Source organism: Mytilus californianus, unplaced genomic scaffold (assembly GCF_021869535.1).
Source record: "Mytilus californianus isolate M0D057914Y unplaced genomic scaffold, xbMytCali1.0.p SCAF_5, whole genome shotgun sequence".
NCBI lineage: Eukaryota > Metazoa > Mollusca > Bivalvia > Mytilida > Mytilidae > Mytilus > Mytilus californianus.
In genome coordinates, this window is record NW_026262701.1 from 652,649 (window position 1) to 661,337 (window position 8,689).

Consider the following 8,689-nt stretch of genomic DNA (forward strand, 5'->3'; position numbering starts at 1 on the left):
TACCTGGCAGTTCTTCTCGAGATCATTTCGATTTTATTCATTCGTTGTGTGTGCCAGATGTTCTGCTTTTGGTTTGATATTTGTTTTATAAGCTAGTTCTTTGGTTGTTATGCTGTTCGGTGGATTTTGCATTCCTTTTTATAAATGTTAGTGATTGTAATATGTTATTTATCACGGTGTTATATCATTTGTTATAATAATGTCAAGATACTTTGCTTTGTCTTATGATTTTAATATGTGATCGTGTAGTGTATATTAAAAAATCAAAGGTTTTTGCTCATTCTTGTCCCCACTTTTTCAATTTGTGTAAGTCTGACTGAAGGGTGTGACAGTCAGTAAGAGATGCTATTGTTAGATTTCGTCATCTGCAAAACAGAAAATTATTGATTTATGGTTGTCTGGTATGTGATCTATGTAAATTAGAAAAAGACAAGGACCAAGAACAGAGCCTTGAGAGACGCATGACACACTAGGACAACTGCTTGATGTATAACTGTCAACTACCACTTTTTTAAATCTGTATGAAACCATGCCTCTATTTAGACTGGAGTTTTGTTTGTTAATTCCCATACGTTTAAACTTAAAAATAAGTCTTACATGGTCCACTTAATCAAAAACTTTTCAAAAATACACGAAACAACACATTCGGCATAAACCTTGTTCGTTTTATCTTGTTTTACAGAGCAACATATTTAGTCTTTATCAGTTGAACGGTGCTACCCGTTTACTGCATTTGTCAGTTTTGTACAATGCAACATATGTACTGTCTCTTGTTGTAAAACACACGGCAATGCAACCTTTTTACAGGATTTGTCAATTACATGTACAATACAACCTTTTTACTGCCGGAATCAGTTAAGTGGAGGATCCCGGAAAGGTGGAGGGGTCCGGGGGTTGGAACCCCCCTTTTTTTGGACGATCAATGCCTTTGAATGGGGACATATAGTTGGACCCCCCTTTATCCTGCAATGCAACGCTCTTTTGTTTCTGCCTTTATCCGCTATACAATGCAACCTACTTAATGCGGCCTTCGTCAGTTGTACAATGGAACCTAGTCAATGTAGCATTCGTCAGTTGTACAATGCAACCTACTTAATGCGGCCTTCGTCAGTTGTACAATGCAACTTAGTCAATGTAGCATTCGTCAATTGTATAATGCAACCTACTTAATGTAGCCTTCGTCAGTTGTACAATGCAACCTAGTCAATGTAGCATTCGTCAGTTCAATTCAACCTAGTCAATGTAGCCTTCGTCAGTTGTACAATGCAACCTAGTCAATGTAGCATTCGTCAGTTGTATAATGCAACCTACTTAATGCGGCCTTCGTCAGTTGTACAATGCAACCCAGTCAATGTAGCATTCGTCAGTTGTACAATGCAACCTTCTTAATGCGGCCTTCGTCAGTTGTACAATGTAACCTAGTCAATGTAGCATTCGTCAGTTGTACATCGAATCTACTTAATGCGGCCTTCGTCAGTTGTACAATGCAACCTAGTCAATGTAGCATTCGCCAGTTATACAATGCAACCTACTTAATGCGGCCTTCGTCAGTTGTACAGTGCAACCTAGTCAATGTAGCATTCGTCAGTTGTACAATGCAACCTAGTCAATGTAGCATTCGTCAGTTGTACAATGCAACCTATTCAATGTAGCATTCGTCAGTTGTACAATGCAACCTACTTAATGCGGCCTTCGTCAGTTGTACAATGCAACCTAGTCAATGTAGCATTCGTCAGTTGAATATCGAACCTACTTAAGCGGCCTTCGTCAGTTGTACAATCGATGCAACCTAGTCAATGTAGCATTCGCCAGTTGTACATCGAATCTACTTAATGCGGCCTTCGTCAGTTGTACAATGAAACCTAGTCAATGTAGCATTCGTAAGTTGTACAATGCAACCTAGTCAATGTAGCATTCGTCAGTTGTTCAATGCAACCTATTCAATGTAGCATTCGTCAGTTGTACAATGCAACCTACTTAATGCGGCCTTCGTCAGTTGTACAATGCAACCTAGTCAATGTAGCATTCGTCAGTTGAATATCGAACCTACTTAATGCGGCCTTCGTCAGTTGTACAATCGATGCAACCTAGTCAATGTAGCATTCGCCAGTTGTACAATGCAACCTACTTAATGCGGCCTTCGTCAGTTTTACAATGCAACCTAGTCAATGTACCCTTCGTCAGTTGTACAATGCAACCTAGTCAATATATCCTTCGTCAGTTGTACAATGCAACCTAGTCAATATAGCATTTGTCAGTTGTACAATGCAACCTATTTAATGCGGCCTTCGTCATTTGTACAATGCAACCCAGTCAATGTAGCATTCGTCATTTGTACAATGCAACCTACTTAATGCGGCCTTCGTCAGTTGTGCAATGCAACCTAGTCAATGTAGCATTCGTCAGTTGAATATCGAACCTACTTAATGCGGCCTTCGTCAGTTGTACAATGCAACCTAGTCAATGTAGCATTCGCCAGTTGTACAATGCAACCTACTTAATGCGGCCTTCGTCAGTTTTACAATGCAACCTAGTCAATGTACCCTTCGTCAGTTGTACAATGCAACCTAGTCAATATACCCTTCGTCAGTTGTACAATGCAACCTTGTCATTGTAGCCTTCGTAAGTTGTACAATGCAACCTATTTACTGCCCAAATCAGTTAGTTTAAACATATTTTATTGTTCAAAAATGACAAATCAGTTGTATAATTCAACCTATGTACTGCCTATATCAGTTGTACACTGCAACCTAAGTTACTGTCTTTATCGGTTATACAGATCAACGTATGGACTGCCTTTATCAGTTGTACAGTGCAACCTATTTACTCCCTTATTCAGTTGTACATTACACCTATGTACATCATTTTAAGTTGTACAATACGACCTACTAACTGTCTTCATCACTTGTACAATACAACCTACAGTACTTACTGCCTTTATCGCCTTTTAATCAGTTGTAAAATGAAACCTACTTATTGCCATTATCAGTTATACAATGCGACCTACTTGGTGCCTTTATCAGTTGTACAATGCGACCTACTTACTGTCTTCATTAGCTGTCATGATAATGCGACTTTCTTAATTCCTTTAGTTGTACAATGCAACCCATTAAATGTCTTTATAAGTTGTACAAGTCGACATACTTACAGCCTTTATCAGTTGTACAGTGCAATATATTTATCGCCTCTCAATCAGTTGTACAATGCGACCTACTTGATGCCTTTATCAGTTGTACAATTTGACCTACTTACTGCTTTTGTTAGTAGTACAATGTAACCTACTAACTGCCTTTATCAGTTGTACAATATAACCTACTTACTGCCTTTATCAGTTGTACAATGTAACCTACTTTTAATACTGCCTTTATTAGTTGTACAATGTAACCTACTTACTGCCTTTATAAGTTGTACAATGTAACCTACTTACTGCCTTTATTAGTTGTACAATGCAACCTACTTACTGCCTTTATTAGTTGTACAATGTAATCTACTTGGTGCCTTTATTAGTTGTACAATCCGAAATACTTACAGCCTTTATCAGTTGTACAGTGCAATATATTGACTGTCTTTAACAATTGTATTATGCATCTGGTTTACTGTTTTTGTCGCTTGTACAATGCAACCTACTTACTACCTTTATCAGTTGTACAATTTAACCTACTTACTGTCTTTATTAGCTGTTATGATAATGCGACCTTCTTAATTCCTTTAGTTGTACAGTGCAACCCATTAACTGTCTTTAACAGTTGTTAAATGCAACCCATTAACTGTCTTTATCAGTTGTACAATGCAACCCATTAACTGTCTTTATCAGTTGTACAATGCAACCCATTAACTGTCTGTATCAGTTGTATAATACAACCCATTAACTGTCTTTATCAGTTGTACAATGCAACCCATTAACTGTCTTTATCAGTTGTACAATGCAACCTATTAACTGTCTCTATCAGTTGTATAATACAATCTATTTCTTGCCATTATCATCTTACAAAAACTCCTAAAACACAACAAAAATTTTGAAGATAAAATATGTTTAACCCCTTTGCCCCCAATCCTGCCAGTAGTCATGATTGGAACAGCCATCCTTGTTTAGCCCTTATGACCCTCCATACTCTTACTTCACAGCAGGGAGTTCCACAGCCATTCTTGTATAGCCCATATGACCCTCCATACTCTTAGTTCATACAGGGAGTTCAACAGTCATTCTTGTATAGCCCATATGACCCTCCATACTCTTAGTTCATAGCAGGGAGTTCAACAGCCATTCTTGTATAGCCCATATGACCCTCCATACTTTTAGTTCACACAGGGAGTTCAACAGCCATTCTTGTATAGCCCATATGACCCTCCATACTTTTAGTTCACACAGGGAGTTCCACAGCCATTCTTGTATAGCCCATATGACCCTCCATACTCTTAGTTAACACAGGGAGTTCAACAACCATTCTTGTATAGCCCATTTATCTTACCTCCGATACATTTCAAGGAATATGATTGGTTAAAGCAACCGCGTAGAGACCGTGTATATTCCATATTAGGTTAGTAGGCGGGGCTTATTTCCATACACAGTTAGTAATGGTGTTATGTCCCTTTATAAAAACTACACAGTGTTGCTGAAAAATCTTAAAGGTTTCAACAGACGAAGAAATTGATGATAAACGATTGAAATAAATTCATAAAACACATTTAAAGCTAACAAATTGTTATAGTTGGCATTTTTTTTTTGTATAGACCAATGGAAGTAGGTTCTTAAGGTAGCACAATACAAAAGCAACTAAATTTTATCAAAATTTCATTTTCGGCTGTTTTGTTACTTCTTAATATTCAAACACCACAGAAGAAAAAAATATTTACATATCTTGCAGTGTTAATGAGTTTTGATGATAACCATAGGCGGATCCGGGGGGGGGCCCTGGGGGGCCCAGGCCCCCCCTTTCGTGGGAAAAATTTGGTTGGTTATATAGGGAATCACTGAAGCATGACTGGAGCGGGCCCCCCTTAGGTCAGTCAGCGGGCCCCCCTTATGAAAAGTTCTGGATCCGCCACTGATAACTAGTTTTATAAACAAATGCACGTGTCTGACTGATACAAGATAAGAACATGTGCAATGATGTGGGCAGTACTATGTGGTTAATCAATAGAATCATTTGATAGCTTTACAACCACTGTCCAGCAATAAAAATATCAGTTATGAAAAAGAGGTGGATTAGGGATTTATGGAAAAATGAAAGATAATGAATTCCAAAAAATACATTTCTGTATTGGAGATGTCAGGAGAAAACAACTATTTGGAGCTAAAGAGGGAATCAAAATATAAATGTACAGATATTAAACAAATATAATTGTACAACAATGATAAATGTTGCTTATGTTTATACTAGAATTTCTTGAGGAGAATGTTTAAATACTTCATTTTCAAACTGCAAAATATGAAAAAAATCTACTTTGTGTAAAACACCATATTGTCATTGTATACAATTATAATTCTAGAAATCCCCCAAAAGGATCCTCTAGACTGACCAACTGATCATTTTGTGTACACATGCATAACTTACTTTTTGTAACAATGCAAAAAACAAAATATATCATTTTATGTACTAAAAGAATAAAATCCATAGTGAAAAAAGTAAATGCAATGTGTAATTAAACTTCTGAGATCATTAATAGTAAAGGTTTATCATGGTGGGCGGAGTTTTGACAATATCAGTAGCAACTGACTTACAGCAATGTCAATAATGATATAACACCTCCCGCCAGATCTGATTGTTGATGCATAGGGTGTGCATTTTCTTTATATATTTAGAATTGCTGAATTGGAATGCTTTCTAACTGGTCAAAACCTAATTTATTTATGATTAAAGGCCAATCCTGAAGTATCCCCATGGTACATGTGTGAATTATATTGAAGTTAAAGGGGTACAAGTAGGAAAATCCTTATTTATTCAATTGAACACATTCATTTTTGTCATGAAAATGTAGTTTTAAATGAAATTAGCTCCTAGATGGGTGCCTCTATATGCTTGATTTTCACACATGTTGTTCCTTGACCAGTTATCTTCAAAAGGGTGTCTCAGATTTCTAAAAGCACCAATAGAACAAATTTTATACCCAATTTAATTTAGTGATCTCTTATGAATTGAGGTTGCAAACTTCATTGAAGGTTATGAGAGAATGAAATACAATAGGAAAAATCTGAGACACCATTTTGGAGGTCAAACTGTGTTGCACAAGAATCTATAAAATATTTTGGGATGGTATGAATAACAAAGAAGCTAATTTCATTCAAGTGTGGACATCACAATATAGCAACTAATAACATAATAATTAATTATGCAATAATCATGTCATAATGAAATAATCACCATTTGAAAGATTAATCTTTCTTCTTTCTTTTGGTACCTCATTTATAAAATTAATAGCTGGATGAAAGAAATTACATCAGTTTAAAGTTGTCTGATTGGGGGTGAAAAAATCTTTGTATTGTGCTACCTTAATACTAACAGTATTGAAGACTAGATCACTTTGATAGGCCACTAGTCTAAATACCACGTTAAGATAGTCGGTAAGATAAATTTGTTACATAGTGTGCTAGTGACCTAATACGATATATATGGGGTCAGTAAATTCAATATGGGGATTCGAGCTTTGCTCTCACCCAATATGGAATTTACTGACCCCATATATATCGTATTAGGTCACTAGCACACTATGTAACTAATAATGACCCTCCATACTTTTAGTTCGCACAGGGAGTTACACAGCCATTCTTGTATAGCCCATATGACCCTCCATACTCTTAGTTCACAAAGGGAGTTCAACAGCCATTCTTGTATAGCCCATATGACCATCCATACTCTAAGCTCACAGCAGGGAGTTCCACACAATTCATGGCCTATAAACTTTCCAGATGTGTTTTTATGAAAATATGAATTATTTGCTACTGGACATTTAGCAACTAATAATCAATCTAAAAGAGATTTCTCAACACCTGCATGCCCTGGAAATCAATTTTAGTGGACCTATTAAAATTGGCTGTTGTCAAGTCTTTGAGATTCTGACTGAAAATCCATCATTCAGTATAGCATGCTCACATGAAGCTTAATTCCAAATTCCAAATGACAGGAAGCTCTGATTTGCAGTTCCTGAGAAAATGTGACCAACATTTTAAACATGGCAATAATGTGTAGGAACATATTAGCATTAGGTAAACAGGAAATGAATTGGTCATGAATCTGAAAAAGCATTAAATAAAGCATGCTCAAGTCAGGGTTGGTTCTTAAATTAGGAAAGTCTTAATTTGTAGTTCCTGGAGAAAATGTGACGAGCATTTCAGACATGGCCATTATGTGTAAGAATATATAAGTATTTGGTTAAAAGGAAGTGGATAAGTGATAAATCTGAAACTGCATAATACAGTAAAGCAGGCTCATATGAAGCTTGATACCAAACTTCAGGAAGCTCTGATATGTAGTTCCTGAGAATGTTCAAGATAAATTTTATGGGACAGATAGACAGACGTAAACCAATATAACCCTTTCTATTAGAGTGGGATACAGTCGTAAACCAATATACCCCCTTCTATTAGAGTGGGGGGCCTCGGTGGCTGAGTGGTCTAAGTAGTTACTACTGTAATCACTAGCCAGTCAACACTGAGGTTGTGAGTTCGAACCCCGCTCGTGCAGGTGCACTCGACTCCAATCTTAATTGACTAGGATTGTCAGTTTTCCTATCGAAGGTCCATGGTTTTCCCCGGGCACTCCGGCTTCCTCCACCAATAAAAACTGGCCGCCACGAAATAGCCCAAAAGCGGTGCTTAAAAGTGGTGTAAAAACACCAAAAATCAATATCAAAAATCTATTAGAGTGGAATATAATTAAATTCTAACTGTTGTTCTCACATTTGTAAATATGATTATAGTTAATTAAATTATTGTTCTTTAGTAAAGAGGAATAAACTAATTGCTTCAAGAATGTAAGGGTAAAGTCCAGGAGTTCAATTCTGATGCAAAATTGTGTACCATTGATAGGTAAAATGCTCCTCTGGGGCGCAGCTTGATACGACCGCAGAGGTCGAACCCTGAACAGTTGGGGCAAGTATGGACACAACATTCAAGCTTGATACAGCACTGAATTTGGATTGTAATTAAATATTTGACACAGCATAGGTTTCTGACACAGAATGAAAGTGGTCTAAGAACTTAAAATTTTTTAATTTACCTATTAAAACCATATCATTATTATTTGCTTTTATATATAAATCAGAAATAACCAATTTAAAATAGAAAATTTTAAAGAAAAAAAAAGGAAAAAAAAATCCCCCCCCAAATTTTTTGAACCCCCTTATTATTCATCACCCCCTTCTCAATCCCAGCCTTCCCTTTGTGGTATGGTACCTTGCAGTACAATTTCAGAGAGATCCATACACTTGAACACAAGTTATTGTCTGGAAACTAGAAAAATGCTTGTTTTTTGGCCCCTTTTTGGCCCCAAATTCCTTAACGTTTAGGGCAATTACCCCCAAACTCAAACCCAGCTTTCCCTTTGTGATATGGAACCTTGCAGTACAATTTCATAAAGATCCATACACTTACACACAAGTTATTGCCCTGAAACTAGAAAAATGTTTGTTTTTTTGCCCTTTTATGGCCCCTAATTCCTAAAATTTTGAGGGAATTACCCCCAAAATCAAT